The sequence below is a fragment of the Salmo salar genome, chromosome 14 (genome assembly GCF_965601325.2).
Source record: "Salmo salar chromosome 14, fSalSal1, whole genome shotgun sequence".
Taxonomy (NCBI): domain Eukaryota; kingdom Metazoa; phylum Chordata; class Actinopteri; order Salmoniformes; family Salmonidae; genus Salmo; species Salmo salar.
This window is the reverse complement of record NC_138304.1, coordinates 96,406,900-96,430,437: the sequence shown is the minus strand read 5'-3', so window position 1 is coordinate 96,430,437 and position 23,538 is coordinate 96,406,900.

The following is a 23,538-nucleotide window of genomic DNA, read 5'->3' as shown; positions in this document are numbered from 1 at the left end:
TCTTTCACTTTATCCACACCTGTCTCCTCTGATGGTCTCTTTCTCTTTATCCTCACCTGTCTCCTTTGAGGGTCTCTTTCTCTTTATCCTCACCTGTCTCCTCTGACGGGCTCTTGCTCTTTATCCTCACCTGTTTCCTCTGATGGTCTCTTTCACTTTATCCACACCTGTCTCCGCTTATTGTTTCTTTCTCTTTATCCTCACCTGTCTCCTCTGATGGTCTCTTTATCCTCACCTGTCTCCTCTGACGGGCTCTTGCTCTTTATCCTCACCTGTTTCCTCTGATGGTCTCTTTCACTTTATCCACACCTGTCTCCTCTGATGGTCTCTTTCTCTTTATCCTCACCTGTCTCCTTTGAGGGTCTCTTTCTCCTTATCCTCACCTGTCTCCTCTGATGGTCTCTTTCTCTTTATCCTCACCTGTCTCCTCTGATGGTTTCTTTATCCTCACCTGTCTCCGCTGATGGTCTCTTTTTCTTTATCCTCACCTGTCTCCTCTGATGGTCGCTTTATCCTCAACTGTCTCCTCTGATGGTCTCTTTCTCTTTATCCACACCTGTCTCCTCTGATGGTCTCTTTCTCTTTATCCACACCTGTCTCCTCTGATGGTCTCTTTCTCTTTATCCACACCTGTCTCCTCTGATGGTCTCTTTCTCTTTATCCACACCTGTCTCCTCTGATAGTCTCTTTATCCACACCTGTCTCCTCTGATGGTCTCTTTCTCTTTATCCACACCTGTCTCCTCTGATGGTCTCTTTATCCTCACCTGTCTCCTCTGATGGTGTCTTTCTCTTTATCCACACCTGTCTCCTCTGATGGTCTCTTTCTCTTTATCCACACCTGTCTCCTCTGATGGTCTCTTTATCCTCACCTGTCTCCTCTGACGGGCTCTTTCTCTTTATCCCCACCTGTCTCCTCTGATGGTCTCTTTCTCTTTATCCACACCTGTCTCCTTTGATGGTCTCTTTATCCTCACCTGTTTCCTCTGATGGTCTCTTTCTCTTTATCCACACCTGTCTCCTCTGATGGTCTCTTTATCCTCACCTGTCTCCTCTGATGGTGTCTTTCTCTTTATCCACACCTGTCTCCTCTGATGGTCTCTTTCTCTTTATCCACACCTGTCTCCTCTGATGGTCTCTTTATCCTCACCTGTCTCCTCTGATGGTGTCTTTCTCTTTATCCACGCCTGTCTCCTCTGATGGTCTCTTTATCCTCACCTGTCTCCTCTGATGGTCTCTTTATCCTCACCTGTCTCCTCTGATGGTGTCTTTGTCTTTATCCTCACCTGTCTCCTCTGATGGTCTCTTTCTCTTTATCCCCACCTGTCTCCTCTGATGGTCTCTTTATCCTCACCTGTCTCCTCTGATGGTCTCTTTATCCCCACCTGTCTCCTCTGATGGTCTCTTTATCCACACCTGTCTCCTCTGATGGTCTCTTTATCCCCACCTGTCTCCTCTGATGGTCTCTTTATCTTTATCCCCACCTGTCTCCTCTGATGGTCTCTTTCTCTTTATCCCCACCTGTCTCCTCTGATGGTCTCTTTCTCTTTATCCCCACCTGTCTCCTCTGATGGTCTCTTTATCCACACCTATCTCCTCTGACGGGCTCTTGCTCTTTATCCTCACCTGTTTCCTCTGATGGTCTCTTTCACTTTATCCACACCTGTCTCCTCTGATGGTCTCTTTCTCTTTATCCTCACCTGTCTCCTTTGAGGGTCTCTTTCTCCTTATCCTCACCTGTCTCCTCTGATGGTCTCTTTCTCTTTATCCACACCTGTCTCCTCTGATTGTCTCTTTATCCACACCTGTCTCCTCTGATGGTCTCTTTCCCTTTATCCCCACCTGTCTCCTCTGATGGTCTCTTTCCCTTTATCCCCACCTGTCTCCTCTGATGGTCTCTTTCCCTTTATCCCCACCTGTCTCCTCTGATGGTCTCTTTATCCACACCTGTCTCATCTGATTCTCTCTTTCTCTTTATCCTCACCTGTCTCCTCTGATTCTCCCTTTGTCTTTATCCACACCTGTCTCCTCTGATTCTCTCTTTCTCTTTATCCTCACCTCTCTCCTCTGATTCGCTCTTTCTCTTTATCCACACCTATCTCTTCTGCTGGTCTCTTTCTCTTTATCCACACCTGTCTCCTCTGATGGTCTCTTTATTCACACCTGTCTCCTCTGATGGTCTCTTTCTCATTATCCACACCTGTCTCCTCTGATGGTCTCTTTCTCTTTATCCCCACCTGTCTCCTCTGATGGTCTCTTTCTCTTTATCCACACCTGTCTCCGCTGATGGTCTCTATTTCTTTATCCTCACCTGTCTCCGCTGATGGTCTCTTTTTCTTTATCCTCACCTGTCTCCGCTTATGGTCTCGTTCTCTTCATCCTCACCTGTCTCCTCTGATGGTCTCTTTCTCTTTATCCACACCTGTCTCCTCTGATGGTCTCTTTATCCACACCTGTCTCCACTGATGGTCTCTTTATCCTCACCTGTCTCCTCTGATGGTGTCTTTCTCTTTATCCACACCTGTCTCCTCTGATGGTCTCTTTATCCACACCTGTCTCCTCTGATGGTCTCTTTATCCTCACCTGTCTCCTCTGATGGTCTCTTTCTCTTTATCCACACCTGTCTCCTCTGATGGTCTCTTTATCCCCACCTGTCTCCACTGATGGTCTCTTTCTCTTTATCCACACCTGTCTCCTCTGATGGTCTCTTTATCCTCACCTGTCTCCTCTGATGGTGTCTTTCTCTTTATCCACACCTGTCTCCTCTGATGGTCTCTTTATCCACACCTGTCTCCTCTGATGGTCTCTTTATCCTCACCTGTCTCCTCTGATGGTCTCTTTCTCTTTATCCACACCTGTCTCCTCTGATGGTCTCTTTATCCCCACCTGTCTCCACTGATGGTCTCTTTCTCTTTATCCCCACCTGTCTCCTCTGATGGGCTCTTTCTCTTTATCCTCACCTGTCTCCTCTGATGGGCTCTTTCTCTTAATCCCCACCTGTCTCCTCTGATGGTCTCTTTATTCACACCTGTCTCCTCTGATGGTCTCTTTATCCCCACCTGTCTCCTCTGATGGTCTCTTTCTCTTTATCCACACCTGTCTCCTCTGATGGTCTCTTTCTCTTTATCGCCACCTGTCTCCTCTGACGGGCTCTTTCTCTTTATCCATACCTGTCTCCTCTGATGGTCTCTATTTCCTCACCTGTCTCCTCTGATGGTCTCTTTATCCACACTTGTCCCCTCTGACGGGCTCTTGCTCTTTATCCTCACCTGTTTCCTCTGATGGTCTCTTTCACTTTATCCACACCTGTCTCCTCTGATGGTCTCTTTCTCTTTATCCTCACCTGTCTCCTTTGAGGGTCTCTTTCTCCTTATCCTCACCTGTCTCCTCTGATGATCTCTTTCTCTTTATCCACACCTGTCTCCTCTGATGGTCTCTTTATCCACACCTGTATCCTCTGATTCTCTCTTTCTCTTTGTCCTCAACTGTCTCATCTGATTCTCTCTTTCTCTTTATCCTCTCCTGTCTCCTCTAATTCTCACTTTCTCTTTATCCTCACCTGTCTCTGATTCTCTCTTTCTCTTTGTCCTCGCCTGTCTCCTCTGATTCGCTCTTTCTCTTTATCCACACCTATCTCTTCTGCTGGTCTCTTTCTCTTTATCCACACCTGTCTCCTCTGATGGTCTCTTTATTCACACCTGTCTCCTCTGATGGTCTCTTTCTCTTTATCCACACCTGTCTCCTCTGATGGTCTCTTTCTCTTTATCCTCACCTGTCTCCTCTGATGGTCTCTTTCTCTTTATCCTCACCTGTCTCCTCTGATGGTCTCTTTCTCTTTATCCACACCTGTCTCCTCTGATGGTCTCTTTATCCTCACCTGTCTCCTCTGATGGTGTCTTTGTCTTTATCCACACCTGTCTCCTCTGATGTTGTCTTTGTCTTTATCCACACCTGTCTCCTCTGATGGTCTCTTTATCCCCACCTGTCTCCTCTGATGGTCTCTTTATCCTCACCTGTCTCCTCTGATGGTCTCTTTCTCTTTATCCCCACCTGTCTCCTCTGATGGTCTCTTTATCCTCACCTGTCTCCTCTGATGGTCTCTTTATCCTCACCTGTCTCCTCTGATGGGCTCTTTCTCTTTATCCCCACCTGTCTCCTCTGATGGTCTCTTTATCTTTATCCCCACCTGTCTCCTCTGATGGTCTCTTTCTCTTTATCCATACCTGTCTCCTCTGATGGTCTCTTTATCCTCACCTGTCTCCTCTGACGGGCTCTTGCTCTTTATCCTCACCTGTTTCCTCTGATGGTCTCTTTCACTTTATCCACACCTGTCTCCGCTTATTGTTTCTTTCTCTTTATCCTCACCTGTCTCCTCTGATGGTCTCTTTATCCTCACCTGTCTCCTCTGACGGGCTCTTGCTCTTTATCCTCACCTGTTTCCTCTGATGGTCTCTTTCACTTTATCCACACCTGTCTCCTCTGATGGTCTCTTTCTCTTTATCCTCACCTGTCTCCTTTGAGGGTCTCTTTCTCCTTATCCTCACCTGTCTCCTCTGATGGTCCCTTTCTCTTTATCCCCACCTGTCTCCTCTGATGGTCTCTTTATCCCCACCTGTCTCCTCTGATGGTCTCTTTCTCTTTATCCTCACCTGTCTCCTTTGAGGGTCTCTTTCTCCTTATCCTCACCTGTCTCCTCTGATGGTCTCTTTCTCTTTATCCTCACCTGTCTCCTCTGATGGTTTCTTTATCCTCACCTGTCTCCGCTGATGGTCTCTTTTTCTTTATCCTCACCTGTCTCCTCTGATGGTCGCTTTATCCTCAACTGTCTCCTCTGATGGTCTCTTTCTCTTTATCCACACCTGTCTCCTCTGATGGTCTCTTTCTCTTTATCCACACCTGTCTCCTCTGATGGTCTCTTTCTCTTTATCCACACCTGTCTCCTCTGATAGTCTCTTTATCCACACCTGTCTCCTCTGATGGTCTCTTTCTCTTTATCCACACCTGTCTCCTCTGATGGTCTCTTTATCCTCACCTGTCTCCTCTGATGGTGTCTTTCTCTTTATCCACACCTGTCTCCTCTGATGGTCTCTTTCTCTTTATCCACACCTGTCTCCTCTGATGGTCTCTTTATCCTCACCTGTCTCCTCTGACGGGCTCTTTCTCTTTATCCCCACCTGTCTCCTCTGATGGTCTCTTTCTCTTTATCCACACCTGTCTCCTTTGATGGTCTCTTTATCCTCACCTGTTTCCTCTGATGGTCTCTTTCTCTTTATCCACACCTGTCTCCTCTGATGGTCTCTTTATCCTCACCTGTCTCCTCTGATGGTGTCTTTCTCTTTATCCACACCTGTCTCCTCTGATGGTCTCTTTCTCTTTATCCACACCTGTCTCCTCTGATGGTCTCTTTATCCTCACCTGTCTCCTCTGATGGTGTCTTTCTCTTTATCCACGCCTGTCTCCTCTGATGGTCTCTTTATCCTCACCTGTCTCCTCTGATGGTCTCTTTATCCTCACCTGTCTCCTCTGATGGTGTCTTTGTCTTTATCCTCACCTGTCTCCTCTGATGGTCTCTTTCTCTTTATCCCCACCTGTCTCCTCTGATGGTCTCTTTATCCTCACCTGTCTCCTCTGATGGTCTCTTTATCCCCACCTGTCTCCTCTGATGGTCTCTTTATTCACACCTGTCTCCTCTGATGGTCTCTTTATCCCCACCTGTCTCCTCTGATGGTCTCTTCATCTTTATCCCCACCTGTCTCCTCTGATGGTCTCTTTCTCTTTATCCCCACCTGTCTCCTCTGATGGTCTCTTTCTCTTTATCCCCACCTGTCTCCTCTGATGGTCTCTTTATCCACACCTATCTCCTCTGACGGGCTCTTGCTCTTTATCCTCACCTGTTTCCTCTGATGGTCTCTTTCACTTTATCCACACCTGTCTCCTCTGATGGTCTCTTTCTCTTTATCCTCACCTGTCTCCTTTGAGGGTCTCTTTCTCCTTATCCTCACCTGTCTCCTCTGATGGTCTCTTTCTCTTTATCCACACCTGTCTCCTCTGATTGTCTCTTTATCCACACCTGTCTCCTCTGATGGTCTCTTTCCCTTTATCCCCACCTGTCTCCTCTGATGGTCTCTTTCCCTTTATCCCCACCTGTCTCCTCTGATGGTCTCTTTCCCTTTATCCCCACCTGTCTCCTCTGATGGTCTCTTTATCCACACCTGTCTCATCTGATTCTCTCTTTCTCTTTATCCTCACCTGTCTCCTCTGATTCTCCCTTTGTCTTTATCCACACCTGTCTCCTCTGATTCTCTCTTTCTCTTTATCCTCACCTCTCTCCTCTGATTCGCTCTTTCTCTTTATCCACACCTATCTCTTCTGCTGGTCTCTTTCTCTTTATCCACACCTGTCTCCTCTGATGGTCTCTTTATTCACACCTGTCTCCTCTGATGGTCTCTTTCTCATTATCCACACCTGTCTCCTCTGATGGTCTCTTTCTCTTTATCCCCACCTGTCTCCTCTGATGGTCTCTTTCTCTTTATCCACACCTGTCTCCGCTGATGGTCTCTTTTTCTTTATCCTCACCTGTCTCCGCTGATGGTCTCTTTTTCTTTATCCTCACCTGTCTCCGCTTATGGTCTCGTTCTCTTCATCCTCACCTGTCTCCTCTGATGGTCTCTTTCTCTTTATCCACACCTGTCTCCTCTGATGGTCTCTTTATCCACACCTGTCTCCACTGATGGTCTCTTTATCCTCACCTGTCTCCTCTGATGGTGTCTTTCTCTTTATCCACACCTGTCTCCTCTGATGGTCTCTTTATCCACACCTGTCTCCTCTGATGGTCTCTTTATCCTCACCTGTCTCCTCTGATGGTCTCTTTCTCTTTATCCACACCTGTCTCCTCTGATGGTCTCTTTATCCCCACCTGTCTCCACTGATGGTCTCTTTCTCTTTATCCACACCTGTCTCCTCTGATGGTCTCTTTATCCTCACCTGTCTCCTCTGATGGTGTCTTTCTCTTTATCCACACCTGTCTCCTCTGATGGTCTCTTTATCCACACCTGTCTCCTCTGATGGTCTCTTTATCCTCACCTGTCTCCTCTGATGGTCTCTTTCTCTTTATCCACACCTGTCTCCACTGATGGTCTCTTTCTCTTTATCCCCACCTGTCTCCTCTGATGGGCTCTTTCTCTTTATCCACACCTGTCTCCTCTGATGGGCTCTTTCTCTTAATCCCCACCTGTCTCCTCTGATGGTCTCTTTATTCACACCTGTCTCCTCTGATGGTCTCTTTATCCCCACCTGTCTCCTCTGATGGTCTCTTTCTCTTTATCCACACCTGTCTCCTCTGATGGTCTCTTTCTCTTTATCCCCACCTGTCTCCTCTGACGGGCTCTTTCTCTTTATCCATACCTGTCTCCTCTGATGGTCTCTATTTCCTCACCTGTCTCCTCTGATGGTCTCTTTATCCACACTTGTCCCCTCTGACGGGCTCTTGCTCTTTATCCTCACCTGTTTCCTCTGATGGTCTCTTTCACTTTATCCACACCTGTCTCCTCTGATGGTCTCTTTCTCTTTATCCTCACCTGTCTCCTTTGAGGGTCTCTTTCTCCTTATCCTCACCTGTCTCCTCTGATGGTCTCTTTCTCTTTATCCACTCCTGTCTCCTCTGATGGTCTCTTTATCCACACCTGTATCCTCTGATTCTCTCTTTCTCTTTGTCCTCAACTGTCTCATCTGATTCTCTCTTTCTCTTTATCCTCTCCTGTCTCCTCTAATTCTCACTTTCTCTTTATCCTCACCTGTCTCTGATTCTCTCTTTCTCTTTGTCCTCGCCTGTCTCCTCTGATTCGCTCTTTCTCTTTATCCACACCTATCTCTTCTGCTGGTCTCTTTCTCTTTATCCACACCTGTCTCCTCTGATGGTCTCTTTATCCTCACCTGTCTCCTCTGATGGTCTCTTTCTCTTTATCCTCACCTGTCTCCTCTGATGGTCTCTTTCTCTTTATCCACACCTGTCTCCTCTGATGGTCTCTTTATCCTCACCTGTCTCCTCTGATGGTGTCTTTGTCTTTATCCACACCTGTCTCCTCTGATGTTGTCTTTGTCTTTATCCACACCTGTCTCCTCTGATGGTCTCTTTATCCCCACCTGTCTCTTCTGATGGTCTCTTTATCCTCACCTGTCTCCTCTGATGGTCTCTTTCTCTTTATCCCCACCTGTCTCCTCTGATGGTCTCTTTATCCTCACCTGTCTCCTCTGATGGTCTCTTTATCCTCACCTGTCTCCTCTGATGGGCTCTTTCTCTTTATCCCCACCTGTCTCCTCTGATGGTCTCTTTATCTTTATCCCCACCTGTCTCCTCTGATGGTCTCTTTCTCTTTATCCATACCTGTCTCCTCTGATGGTCTCTTTATCCTCACCTGTCTCCTCTGACGGGCTCTTGCTCTTTATCCTCACCTGTTTCCTCTGATGGTCTCTTTCACTTTATCCACACCTGTCTCCTCTGATGGTCTCTTTCTCTTTATCCTCACCTGTCTCCTTTGAGGGTCTCTTTCTCTTTATCCTCACCTGTCTCCTCTGACGGGCTCTTGCTCTTTATCCTCACCTGTTTCCTCTGATGGTCTCTTTCACTTTATCCACACCTGTCTCCGCTTATTGTTTCTTTCTCTTTATCCTCACCTGTCTCCTCTGATGGTCTCTTTATCCTCACCTGTCTCCTCTGACGGGCTCTTGCTCTTTATCCTCACCTGTTTCCTCTGATGGTCTCTTTCACTTTATCCACACCTGTCTCCTCTGATGGTCTCTTTCTCTTTATCCTCACCTGTCTCCTTTGAGGGTCTCTTTCTCCTTATCCTCACCTGTCTCCTCTGATGGTCCCTTTCTCTTTATCCCCACCTGTCTCCTCTGATGGTCTCTTTATCCCCACCTGTCTCCTCTGATGGTCTCTTTCTCTTTATCCTCACCTGTCTCCTTTGAGGGTCTCTTTCTCCTTATCCTCACCTGTCTCCTCTGATGGTCTCTTTCTCTTTATCCTCACCTGTCTCCTCTGATGGTTTCTTTATCCTCACCTGTCTCCGCTGATGGTCTCTTTTTCTTTATCCTCACCTGTCTCCTCTGATGGTCGCTTTATCCTCAACTGGCTCCTCTGATGGTCTCTTTCTCTTTATCCACACCTGTCTCCTCTGATGGTCTCTTTCTCTTTATCCACACCTGTCTCCTCTGATGGTCTCTTTCTCTTTATCCACACCTGTCTCCTCTGATAGTCTCTTTATCCACACCTGTCTCCTCTGATGGTCTCTTTCTCTTTATCCACACCTGTCTCCTCTGATGGTCTCTTTATCCTCACCTGTCTCCTCTGATGGTGTCTTTCTCTTTATCCACACCTGTCTCCTCTGATGGTCTCTTTCTCTTTATCCACACCTGTCTCCTCTGATGGTCTCTTTATCCTCACCTGTCTCCTCTGACGGGCTCTTTCTCTTTATCCCCACCTGTCTCCTCTGATGGTCTCTTTCTCTTTATCCACACCTGTCTCCTTTGATGGTCTCTTTATCCTCACCTGTTTCCTCTGATGGTCTCTTTCTCTTTATCCACACCTGTCTCCTCTGATGGTCTCTTTATCCTCACCTGTCTCCTCTGATGGTGTCTTTCTCTTTATCCACACCTGTCTCCTCTGATGGTCTCTTTCTCTTTATCCACACCTGTCTCCTCTGATGGTCTCTTTATCCTCACCTGTCTCCTCTGATGGTGTCTTTCTCTTTATCCACGCCTGTCTCCTCTGATGGTCTCTTTATCCTCACCTGTCTCCTCTGATGGTCTCTTTATCCTCACCTGTCTCCTCTGACGGGCTCTTTCTCTTTATCCCCACCTGTCTCCTCTGATGGTCTCTTTCTCTTTATCCACACCTGTCTCCTTTGATGGTCTCTTTATCCTCACCTGTTTCCTCTGATGGTCTCTTTCTCTTTACCCACGCCTGTCTCCTCTGATGGTCTCTTTATCCTCACCTGTCTCCTCTGACGGGTTCTTTCTCTTTATCCCCATCTGTCTCCTTTGAGGGTCTCTTTCTCCTTATCCTCACCTGTCTCCGCTGATGGTCTCTTTTTCTTTATCCTCACCTGTCTCCACTGATGGCCTTGTTATCCTCACCTGTCTCCTCTGATGGTTTCCTTCTCTTTATCCTCACCTGTCTCCTCTGATTGTCCCTTTCTCTTTATCCCCACCTGTCTCCACTGATGGCCTTGTTTTCCTCACCTGTCTCCTCTGATGGTTTCCTTCTCTTTATCCACACCTGTCTCCTCTGATTGTCTCTTTATTCTCACCTGTCTCCTCTGATGGTCTCTTTCTCTTTGTCCCCACCTGTCTCCACTGATGTTTTTTTTTTCTCACCTGTCTCCTCTGATGGTCTCTTTATCCTCTCCTGTCTCCGCTGATGGTCTCTTTTTCTTTATCCTCACCTGTCTCCTCTGATGGTTTCTTTATCCTCACCTGTCTCCGCTGATGGTCTCTTTTTCTTTATCCTCACCTGTCTCCTCTGATGGTCGCTTTATCCTCACCTGTCTCCGCTGATGGTCTCATTTTCTTTATCCTCACCTGTCTCCTCTGATGGTCTCTTTCTCTTTATCCTCACCTGTCTCTTCTGATGGTCACTTTTTCTTTATCCACACCTGTCTCCGCTGATGGTCTCTTTTTCTTTATCCTCACCTGTCTCCGCTGATGGTCTCTTTTTCTTTATCCTCACCTGTCTCCGCTTATGGTCTCTTTTTCTTTATCCTCACCTGTCTCCTCTGATGGTCTCTTTCTCTTTATCCTCACCTGTCTCCTCTGATGGTCTCTTTATCCTCACCTGTCTCCTCTGACGGGCTCTTTCTCTTTATCCCCACCTGTCTCCTCTGATGGTCTCTTTCTCTTTATCCACACCTGTCTCCTTTGATGGTCTCTTTATCCTCACCTGTTTCCTCTGATGGTCTCTTTCTCTTTATCCACACCTGTCTCCTCTGATGGTCTCTTTATCCTCACCTGTCTCCTCTGATGGTGTCTTTCTCTTTATCCACACCTGTCTCCTCTGATGGTCTCTTTCTCTTTATCCACACCTGTCTCCTCTGATGGTCTCTTTATCCTCACCTGTCTCCTCTGATGGTGTCTTTCTCTTTATCCACGCCTGTCTCCTCTGATGGTCTCTTTATCCTCACCTGTCTCCTCTGATGGTCTCTTTATCCTCACCTGTCTCCTCTGATGGTGTCTTTCTCTTTATCCTCACCTGTCTCCTCTGATGGTCTCTTTCTCTTTATCCACACCTGTCTCCTCTGATGGTCTCTTTATCCACACCTGTCTCCACTGATGGTCTCTTTATCCTCACCTGTCTCCTCTGATGGTGTCTTTCTCTTTATCCACACCTGTCTCCTCTGATGGTCTCTTTATCCACACCTGTCTCCTCTGATGGTCTCTTTATCCTCACCTGTCTCCTCTGATGGTCTCTTTCTCTTTATCCACACCTGTCTCCTCTGATGGTCTCTTTATCCCCACCTGTCTCCACTGATGGTCTCTTTCTCTTTATCCACACCTGTCTCCTCTGATGGTCTCTTTATCCTCACCTGTCTCCTCTGATGGTGTCTTTCTCTTTATCCACACCTGTCTCCTCTGATGGTCTCTTTATCCACACCTGTCTCCTCTGATGGTCTCTTTATCCTCACCTGTCTCCTCTGATGGTCTCTTTCTCTTTATCCACACCTGTCTCCACTGATGGTCTCTTTCTCTTTATCCCCACCTGTCTCCTCTGATGGGCTCTTTCTCTTTATCCACACCTGTCTCCTCTGATGGGCTCTTTCTCTTAATCCCCACCTGTCTCCTCTGATGGTCTCTTTATTCACACCTGTCTCCTCTGATGGTCTCTTTATCCCCACCTGTCTCCTCTGATGGTCTCTTTCTCTTTATCCACACCTGTCTCCTCTGATGGTCTCTTTCTCTTTATCCCCACCTGTCTCCTCTGACGGGCTCTTTCTCTTTATCCATACCTGTCTCCTCTGATGGTCTCTATTTCCTCACCTGTCTCCTCTGATGGTCTCTTTATCCACACTTGTCCCCTCTGACGGGCTCTTGCTCTTTATCCTCACCTGTTTCCTCTGATGGTCTCTTTCACTTTATCCACACCTGTCTCCTCTGATGGTCTCTTTCTCTTTATCCTCACCTGTCTCCTTTGAGGGTCTCTTTCTCCTTATCCTCACCTGTCTCCTCTGATGGTCTCTTTCTCTTTATCCACTCCTGTCTCCTCTGATGGTCTCTTTATCCACACCTGTATCCTCTGATTCTCTCTTTCTCTTTGTCCTCAACTGTCTCATCTGATTCTCTCTTTCTCTTTATCCTCTCCTGTCTCCTCTAATTCTCACTTTCTCTTTATCCTCACCTGTCTCTGATTCTCTCTTTCTCTTTGTCCTCGCCTGTCTCCTCTGATTCGCTCTTTCTCTTTATCCACACCTATCTCTTCTGCTGGTCTCTTTCTCTTTATCCACACCTGTCTCCTCTGATGGTCTCTTTATCCTCACCTGTCTCCTCTGATGGTCTCTTTCTCTTTATCCTCACCTGTCTCCTCTGATGGTCTCTTTCTCTTTATCCACACCTGTCTCCTCTGATGGTCTCTTTATCCTCACCTGTCTCCTCTGATGGTGTCTTTGTCTTTATCCACACCTGTCTCCTCTGATGTTGTCTTTGTCTTTATCCACACCTGTCTCCTCTGATGGTCTCTTTATCCCCACCTGTCTCTTCTGATGGTCTCTTTATCCTCACCTGTCTCCTCTGATGGTCTCTTTCTCTTTATCCCCACCTGTCTCCTCTGATGGTCTCTTTATCCTCACCTGTCTCCTCTGATGGTCTCTTTATCCTCACCTGTCTCCTCTGATGGGCTCTTTCTCTTTATCCCCACCTGTCTCCTCTGATGGTCTCTTTATCTTTATCCCCACCTGTCTCCTCTGATGGTCTCTTTCTCTTTATCCATACCTGTCTCCTCTGATGGTCTCTTTATCCTCACCTGTCTCCTCTGACGGGCTCTTGCTCTTTATCCTCACCTGTTTCCTCTGATGGTCTCTTTCACTTTATCCACACCTGTCTCCTCTGATGGTCTCTTTCTCTTTATCCTCACCTGTCTCCTTTGAGGGTCTCTTTCTCTTTATCCTCACCTGTCTCCTCTGACGGGCTCTTGCTCTTTATCCTCACCTGTTTCCTCTGATGGTCTCTTTCACTTTATCCACACCTGTCTCCGCTTATTGTTTCTTTCTCTTTATCCTCACCTGTCTCCTCTGATGGTCTCTTTATCCTCACCTGTCTCCTCTGACGGGCTCTTGCTCTTTATCCTCACCTGTTTCCTCTGATGGTCTCTTTCACTTTATCCACACCTGTCTCCTCTGATGGTCTCTTTCTCTTTATCCTCACCTGTCTCCTTTGAGGGTCTCTTTCTCCTTATCCTCACCTGTCTCCTCTGATGGTCCCTTTCTCTTTATCCCCACCTGTCTCCTCTGATGGTCTCTTTATCCCCACCTGTCTCCTCTGATGGTCTCTTTCTCTTTATCCTCACCTGTCTCCTTTGAGGGTCTCTTTCTCCTTATCCTCACCTGTCTCCTCTGATGGTCTCTTTCTCTTTATCCTCACCTGTCTCCTCTGATGGTTTCTTTATCCTCACCTGTCTCCGCTGATGGTCTCTTTTTCTTTATCCTCACCTGTCTCCTCTGATGGTCGCTTTATCCTCAACTGTCTCCTCTGATGGTCTCTTTCTCTTTATCCACACCTGTCTCCTCTGATGGTCTCTTTCTCTTTATCCACACCTGTCTCCTCTGATGGTCTCTTTCTCTTTATCCACACCTGTCTCCTCTGATAGTCTCTTTATCCACACCTGTCTCCTCTGATGGTCTCTTTCTCTTTATCCACACCTGTCTCCTCTGATGGTCTCTTTATCCTCACCTGTCTCCTCTGATGGTGTCTTTCTCTTTATCCACACCTGTCTCCTCTGATGGTCTCTTTCTCTTTATCCACACCTGTCTCCTCTGATGGTCTCTTTATCCTCACCTGTCTCCTCTGACGGGCTCTTTCTCTTTATCCCCACCTGTCTCCTCTGATGGTCTCTTTCTCTTTATCCACACCTGTCTCCTTTGATGGTCTCTTTATCCTCACCTGTTTCCTCTGATGGTCTCTTTCTCTTTATCCACACCTGTCTCCTCTGATGGTCTCTTTATCCTCACCTGTCTCCTCTGATGGTGTCTTTCTCTTTATCCACACCTGTCTCCTCTGATGGTCTCTTTCTCTTTATCCACACCTGTCTCCTCTGATGGTCTCTTTATCCTCACCTGTCTCCTCTGATGGTGTCTTTCTCTTTATCCACGCCTGTCTCCTCTGATGGTCTCTTTATCCTCACCTGTCTCCTCTGATGGTCTCTTTATCCTCACCTGTCTCCTCTGACGGGCTCTTTCTCTTTATCCCCACCTGTCTCCTCTGATGGTCTCTTTCTCTTTATCCACACCTGTCTCCTTTGATGGTCTCTTTATCCTCACCTGTTTCCTCTGATGGTCTCTTTCTCTTTACCCACGCCTGTCTCCTCTGATGGTCTCTTTATCCTCACCTGTCTCCTCTGACGGGCTCTTTCTCTTTATCCCCACCTGTCTCCTTTGAGGGTCTCTTTCTCCTTATCCTCACCTGTCTCCGCTGATGGTCTCTTTTTCTTTATCCTCACCTGTCTCCACTGATGGCCTTGTTATCCTCACCTGTCTCCTCTGATGGTTTCCTTCTCTTTATCCTCACCTGTCTCCTCTGATTGTCTCTTTCTCTTTATCCCCACCTGTCTCCACTGATGGCCTTGTTTTCCTCACCTGTCTCCTCTGATGGTTTCCTTCTCTTTATCCACACCTGTCTCCTCTGATTGTCTCTTTATTCTCACCTGTCTCCTCTGATGGTCTCTTTCTCTTTGTCCCCACCTGTCTCCACTGATGTTTTTTTTTTCTCACCTGTCTCCTCTGATGGTCTCTTTATCCTCTCCTGTCTCCGCTGATGGTCTCTTTTTCTTTATCCTCACCTGTCTCCTCTGATGGTTTCTTTATCCTCACCTGTCTCCGCTGATGGTCTCTTTTTCTTTATCCTCACCTGTCTCCTCTGATGGTCGCTTTATCCTCACCTGTCTCCGCTGATGGTCTCATTTTCTTTATCCTCACCTGTCTCCTCTGATGGTCTCTTTCTCTTTATCCTCACCTGTCTCTTCTGATGGTCACTTTTTCTTTATCCACACCTGTCTCCGCTGATGGTCTCTTTTTCTTTATCCTCACCTGTCTCCGCTGATGGTCTCTTTTTCTTTATCCTCACCTGTCTCCGCTTATGGTCTCTTTTTCTTTATCCTCACCTGTCTCCTCTGATGGTCTCTTTCTCTTTATCCTCACCTGTCTCCTCTGATGGTCTCTTTCTCTTTAATTTCTGAGTTCCATTCATGTGCTGTTTTATAACCAATTTATGTGTTCATGCAAGTGGCTGACTGTACAAATCACAGTTGCTGCAATTTGGCAGTATGCCCAGACTGTGCTTTGAGAAAAAACGGCTTTGTTTTGAGAACAAACAAAGATATCTCAGTTTCAAGGTCTCAGCTTAGAGTGGAGAAGCCTTGTGAGGTGTTGGTCTGTCACATGTTATGAAACAGTATTGGTCGGTCACATGAATGAAACAAAACGGTGATGATTAATTAATTATGCTAAATCATGCAAATATAACTTGTCTGTGTATAGCCGTATATAAGACAACTGCTGGGTCTGCCGAAGAGCTCCTGATTGACATGTGTACTATGGTGCATTGAGCTGACAATAAACAATGATTCATTTAAGATTGACTTTGAGTGTCCCTGTGTAAGAATATTTCCACAACACTCTCTTTCTCTTTATCCCCACCGGTCTCGTCTGATGGTCTCTTTCTCTTCATCCTCACCTGTCTCCTCTGTAAGCTCTGTAGGCTCTATAAGCACCTCCGACTTTCTCCTTTGTCTTTCTTTTGCTCTCGTTCTCCCCCTCTCTCTTTGCACGTCACCCTGGCCATGGCTTTATTCCCACACTTGCATTCTAAAGGGACTTATTTTTGGGAATGCGAAAATAGAATGTTTTACTGTATAGTATGTGAAATGTCGAAATTTTTGTATGTTTTAAATGCCAGGATTTCATGCTAATTTTGGCTTTGCATCAAGTAGAATTTGTTGCACACTAGTGTGGAAAGTAATCACCTTTTCACACTCACGTTTGACAACAACAGATAATCAGGATAGGGGATTCGCTCTGCAAAAATGTACAAAGGGCCGGCAACAACTGTGTTTGCACATTAGATGACACCTTCACAGTATGGATGAGTAGGATGTTGATATGTGTTGCTTACTGCACATGTTTTTTTTACAGAACAGTATGTTCTAAATACTAAATACTATATAGTATTACTGTGTAATACTCTACTCCCATCCCCTCACATCATCTCCTCTCTTCTCCCTCTCCTCACCAACCCAACCTCACCCTTCAATGGGTAGCATCCATACTCTCCTCCCCTCATATCCTCTCCTCCCATCATCTCCTCCCCTCCCTTCCCCTCTCCTGTTGAAAATGAACCTTCCAACTTACCTAACTTCACTGTTAAGATTTAAATTCAAGTTATCAAACCCGTTCAGAGGGTTGGTTAACTCTGGAGACTCCTTTGGTGTCTACATGGTTAGGTAAATCAGTCTTCGGTTTCATTGCACCCTGTGTTTGGAATGATCTCCAAAGGATGTTTCAATTGGATGCTTTGGTGTCCCTGGATGCTTTGGTGTCCCTCCTCCCCTCCCATCTCCTTGAAGACCCCTTCACTTGGACAGTGTCGACTCTCCACCTCCTCTCCTCTCCTCTCCTCTCCTCTCCTCTCCTCTCCTCTCCTCTCCTCTCCTCTCCTCTCCTCTCCTCTCCTCTCCTCTCCTCTCCTCTCCTCTCCTCTCCTCTCCTCTCCTCTCCTCTCCTCTCCTCTCCTCTCCTCTCTCCAGTAAAATATGTATAGAGCAGTGGGAAGGAAGGAGAGAGAAGATGGAAAGATTGGAGAGGAAGGAGGAAAAGCAAACGAGAAGGTATTTTGGAGGCATGGTTGGCAGTGCATTGTGGTGAGACTGTCAATACACCTTCACCTCTGGGAAAAGACTGTCAATACACCTTCACCTCTGGGAAAAGATGATGATTAACTTGAGGGAGGTGGTGTGGGTCTTTTTTTGACGAGAAAGAGAGAGAGAGAGAGAGAGAAAGAGAATGAGAGAGAGGTAAGTCTTTTGTTGGAGGTAAATCACATTCTTTTCAAGTCCACCCACAGCCTATAACATGTTCACTTATTGTGTGCAATTTTTTCAATCATTCTCATTCAACCGCAAGCTGCAGCAAGACACAATAGCTGGTTTAAGTATAGGAACAACAGGATACTATAGCGAAATGTTGTGATTTGTACGTGAGGCTGGGTTAAATTAAGAAGGAAAGGGAAAGAGCGAGAGAGGAGAAAGGTTAATTTAAGGTACCAGCTGTTTTTGGTTTGGCTGTCTGAACCCTGTGATGACGTTTCTATTTGTCGTTAAAATCACTTCAACTGTGACAGCAGCATAATTGTGTGTATGTGTGTTTGTGCAACTCTAATCTCCTCACCCACACAAACCTCACTATTTGCTGGGTGGCATCCACATTCTCCACTTCCCCTCCCATCTCATTGAACACCCCTTCACTTGGACTGTGTTGATTCTCAGCATTCTCTCCTCTCCTCATCTCTCCCTCCTCTCACCTCCTCCCCTTTCCTCTCCACCTCCTCTCCTCTGCTCTTCTCTCCTTTCCTCTCACTTTCTCCCCTCTCCTCTCCACCTCCTCTCCACCTATTCCTCTCCTCTCCACTTCCTATCCACTTTCTCTCCACCTACTCCCGTCTCATCTCTCCTCTCCTCTCCTCTCCTCTCCTCTCCTCTCCTCTCCTCTCCTCTCCTCTCCTCTCCTCTCCTCTCCTCTCCTCTCCTCTCCTCTCCTCTCCTCTCCTCTCCTCTCCTCTCCTCTCCTCTCCTCTCCTCTCCTCTCCTCTCCTCTCTCTCCTCTCCATTTCCCTTCTCCACCACCACCTTCCACACAAGGAAGAGAAGGGTCTCTATGGTGGGGGTGGGGCTGGGCAACCATAGCCCCAGAATCAAGGCGCAGGTCAACAGTACTGGCCCAGGAACAGAGCATCCATCCAGGGAGGACAACGACGAGATGAGCCCCTCCTCACATTGACACTGGTGCTCCAGTCTCAACCACCCCAGGATCCAGCTGGAAGAGATTGAGATTCGCAGTTGGCCTTCTTTTAAAAAGCATGCGCAATTGGATCGCAGATTGATCTTAAACATCCTGATAACACCTTCTATTGTGTAGAACTAATAACATGAATGTAATAACTGGTCAAATGCTTGAGGACTGCTTTGAAGTTGGTGGGCTGAGGAGAGTGAGCTCTCTCCGTCTTGTTACCAAGCAACTGATACCTTTGGGTAGCCGATGGATACGAGTGACCTCACAAGATGAACACTGAGCCAAGGCTTTGCTGGATCATGATCAGTTTATATTAAGAATGGTCTCCTGAGATGCATCCATGAAACTATTTATTGTTTAGCAAATATTGCACTGACATGAGCATAAATGTCAAGTTTATGGCTCAGTATGGTACTATTAAGATACAAATTGGAGGCTAAACTAGAATGACAGGGGTAGGCAACCCTGTTCCTGGAATGCCACAAGTAGGCCTATTGCAGGATTTTGTTCCAACTAGGCACCACACCTGACTGAGCTAATTCATCAGTACAGTGATTACCTAAATTCAATGCACATGGTCTTCCAGGTAGGTTAAATCAAAAACATGAAGCGCCTGCAGCACTCCAGTACCAGGGTTACCTACCCCTGTTATAGGATATAGATTTATTTGGGTTAACGCTACAAGCCTGGGGAACCAAAGACTGGTTTACCATATGAACTATTACTACTATCCCAGAGGAGACATATTATTCTGCTTCTCACAGCATGATACTACTGCTGTTGCTGTCATCTGACCAGATTGTTGCTGTCATCTGACTAGAATGCTGCTGTCATCTGACTAAATTGTTTTTGTCATCTGAATAGATTGTTCCTGTCATCTGACCAGATTGTTGCTGTCATCTGACTAGAATGTTGCTGTCATCTGACTAAATTGTTTTGTCATCTGAATAGATTGTTCCTGTCTTCTGACTAGATTGTTGCTGTCATCTGACTAGATTGTTGCTGTCATCTGACTAAATTGTTGCTGTTGTCATGACGTTGCCCTCTTTGGACACTGCGAGCACCATCCCCCGACCTCTATAATTCTGACACCAGGCTCTGTAAGAGCGGTCGTAAATTCCTACGAGGAGACCCTCTCCTCATGGCCCCAGTATAGAGAGAACAAAGGAGTTCTTCCACCTCACAGAACTGGAGAACCGAACGACATTTATGTTCTCGAGAAAGTATAAAAGACCGGTGAAGAATCCAACAACGAACTGGTCCGTTTGGTACAATTTTGTGAAACTCATGAGAGAAAATACGGCCACATTACCATAATCATGTTTATAGAAGAGTCTCAGGAATGAGACTTACATCTAAATGGTTGTATAAAATGAATGAATAAGGATGGAACTGTTTGTGAAATTGTGTAATGTGATTTTGGACTGTTTAATGAAGGAAACTCCAATTCCCTTTGGAGTCTTAACCTGTTAGGGCTAGGGGGCAGTATTTGCACGGCTGGATAAAAAAAATTTACCCGATTTAATCTGGTTACTAATCCTACCCAGTAACTAGAATATGCATATACTTATTATATATGGATAGAAAACACTCTAAAGTTTCTAAAACTGTTTGAATGGTGTCTGTGAGTATAACAGAACTCATTTGGCAGGCAAAACCCTGAGACATTTTCTGACAGGAAGTGGATACCTGATGTGTTGTATTACCTTTAAACCTATCCCATTGAAAAACACAGGGGCTGAGGAATATTTTGGCACTTCCTATTGCTTCCACTAGATGTCACCAGCCTTTACAAAGTGTTTTGAGTCTTCTGGAGGGAGATCTGACCGAACAAGAGCCATGGAACGATGATGGCCCATTAGACACCTGGCGCGCGAGTTCATGTTGGGTACCCTCGTTCCAATACGTTATAAAAGAGTATGCATTCGTCCACCTTGAATATTATTCATGTTCTGGTTAAAAAAGGTCCTAATGATTTATGCTATACAACGTTTGACATGTTTGAACGAACGTAAATATATTTTTTCCCCTCGTTCATGACGAGAAGTCCGGCTGGCTTAGATCATGTGCTAACAAGACGGAGATTTTTGGACATAAATGATGAGCTTTTTTGAACAAAACTACATTCGTTATGGACCTGTGATACCTGGAAGTGACATCTGATGAAGAGAATCAAAGGTAATGGATTATTTACATAGTATTTTCGATTTTAGATCTCCCCAACATGACGTCTAGTCTGTATCGCAACGCGTATTTTTCTGGGCGCAGTGCTCAGATTATTGCAAAGTGTGATTTCCCAGTAAGGTTATTTTTAAATCTGGCAAGTTGATTGCGTTCAAGAGATGTAAATCTATAATTCTTTAAATGACAATATAATATTTTACCAATGTTTTCTAATTTTAATTATTTAATTTGTGGTGTTGACTTGACTGCCGGTTATTGGAGGGAAACGATTTCCTCAACATCAATGCCATAGTAAAACGCTGTTTTTGGATATAAATATGAACTTGATAGAACTAAAAATGCATGCATTGTCTAACATAATGTCCTAGGAGTGTCATCTGATGGAGATTGTAAAAGGTTAGTGCATCATTTTAGCTGGTTTTATGGTTTTGGTGACCCTGTCTTTGAATTGACAAAACATTACACACAACTCTTGTAAATGTACTGTCCTAACATACTCTAAATTTATGCTTTCGCCGTAAAACCTTTTTGAAATCGTAAAACGTGGTTAGATTAAGGAGATGTTTATCTTTCAAAGGGTGTAGAATAGTTGGATGTTTGAAAAATTTGAATTTTGACATTTATTTGGATTCAAATTTGCCGCTCTTGAAATGCACCTGCTGTTGATGGAGTGCACCACGGGGGGGACGCTAGCATCCCACCTAGCCCATAGAGGTTAACCTCTATGGGACCGGCGGGACGAATTCGTCCCACCTACGTAACAGCCACTGCCAGCCTGTGGCGCGATTTTCAAAATCTTCAAAATCCTATTACTTCAATTTCTCAAACATATGACTATTTTACAGCCATTTAAAGATAAGACTCTCGTTAATCTAACCACACTGTCCGATTTCAAAAAGGCTTTACAACGAAAGCAAAACATTAGATTATGTCAGCAGAGTACCAAGCCAGAAATAATCAGACACCCATTTTTCAAGCCAGCATATAATGTCACCAAAACCCAGAAGACAGCTAAATGCAGCACTCACCTTTGATGATCTTCATCAGATGACAACCCTAGGACATTATGTTATACAATACATGCATGTTTTGTTCAATCAAGTTCATATTTATATCAAAAACCAGCTTTTTACATTAGCATGTGACGTTCAGAACTAGCATACCCCCCGCAAACTTACGGGGAATTCGCTAACATTTTACTAAATTACTCACGATAAACGTTCACAAAAAGCATAACAATTATTTTAAGAATTATAGATACAGACCTCCTCTATGCACTCGATATGTCCGATTTTAAAATAGCTTTTTGGTGAAAGCACATTTTGCAATATTCTAAGTACATAACCCAGGCATCACGGGCTCGCTATTTAGACACCCGGCAAGTTTAGCACTCACCATAATCATATTTACTATTATAAAAATGTCATTACCTTTTGTTGTCTTCGTCAGAATGCACACCCAGGACGTCTACTTCAATAACAAATGTTGGTTTGGTCCAAAATAATCCATCGTTATATCCGAATAGCGGCGTTTTGTTCGTGCGTTCCAGACACTATCCGAAATAGTAAAGAAGTGTCGCGCGCTTGGCGCAATTCCTGACAATAAAATTCAAAGTATTCAATTGCCGTACGTCGAAGCATGTCAACCGCTGTTTAAAATCAATTTTTACGTCATTTTTCTCGTAGAAAAGCGATAAAATTCCGACAGGGAATCTCCTTTTCGGCAAACAGAGGAAAAAATCCCAAAGGCGGGGTCGGTCGGGGTCACGCGCATAAGCTAGTGTCTCTTGATGGGCCACTTGAGAAAGGCGATAATGTGTTTCAGCCTGGGGCTGGAATGACGACATTCTCTTTTTTCCCGGGCTCTGAGAGCCTATGGACGACGTGGGAAGTGTCACGTTAGAGCAGAGATCCTTAGTAAATGATAGAGATGGCAAAGAAGTTCCAGAAATGGTCAGACAGGCCACTTCCTGTAAAGGAATCTCTCAGGTTTTGACCTGCCATTTGAGTTCTGTTATACTCACAGACACCATTCAAACAGTTTTAGAAAATTTAGGGTGTTTTCTATCCATATGTAATAAGTATATGCATATTCTAGTTACTGAGTAGGAGTGGTAACCAGATTAAATCGGGTATGTTTTTTATCCAGCCGTGTCAATGCTGCCCCCTAGCCCTAACAGGTTAACTAAATCAGAGGACTGCTCCCAGGGACACAGACAGGACCTGGTGTCATGAGACAGCCTTTTTCTATGTCCCGAATAAAACTCCCACCTTGGTTTTCTATCACCAGACCGAGCTTACCTCAATTACGAGATGGCAAAAGGTTGGAGACCATGCATTTATCTTGATTAACTTTTAACCATACCACGTGGTTAAACTCTTAGACTATCGATACCGACAGAATAAGAACAAGTCTTTGATATTAATTACTAGTCTGCAGCTAGGAATTCGGTATCATTGAACGCGAAGACCGACAACCGCCGAAACATCTCTCCTATAACGACATTAATGAATGTCACTCTGAACTACCCATTCTAACCACGACAGGGAGCGACAAACTCTCTAACAGAAACAAACTTTTCAACAGAGATCCCGACGACACACTGAGTGTAAATATATATATATTGATTGCAATTGTCCCCGAATGAGTGAGCGTTAATGTGCAAAGGTTTAGTATTTCAATTGTTATAATTATCAATTCTGTAGTGCCTTCTCAGCTGACCCCAACCCCCTTTTGTCTAACAAGCCGCCATGCCGGTTTAGCCCACTAGGGCAAATTCCTCTATCATTTCTTTGTAACAATATCTACTGTTTGTTATTCATTTTTGTGAATGACTTAGTTAGTAAATAAATGATTTTAACCTCTTACATCTAGATGTTCCGCTAGCGGAACACCGCTCCAGTATCCAATGATAGGGCATGGCGCGAATTACAAACACCTCAGAAATCCCAAAACTTCCATTTTTCAAACATATGACTATTTTACACAATTTTAAAGACAAGACTCTCCTTCATCTAACCACACTGTCTGATTTCAAAAAGGCTTTACAACGAAAGCAAAACATTAGATTATGTCAGGAGAGTACCCTG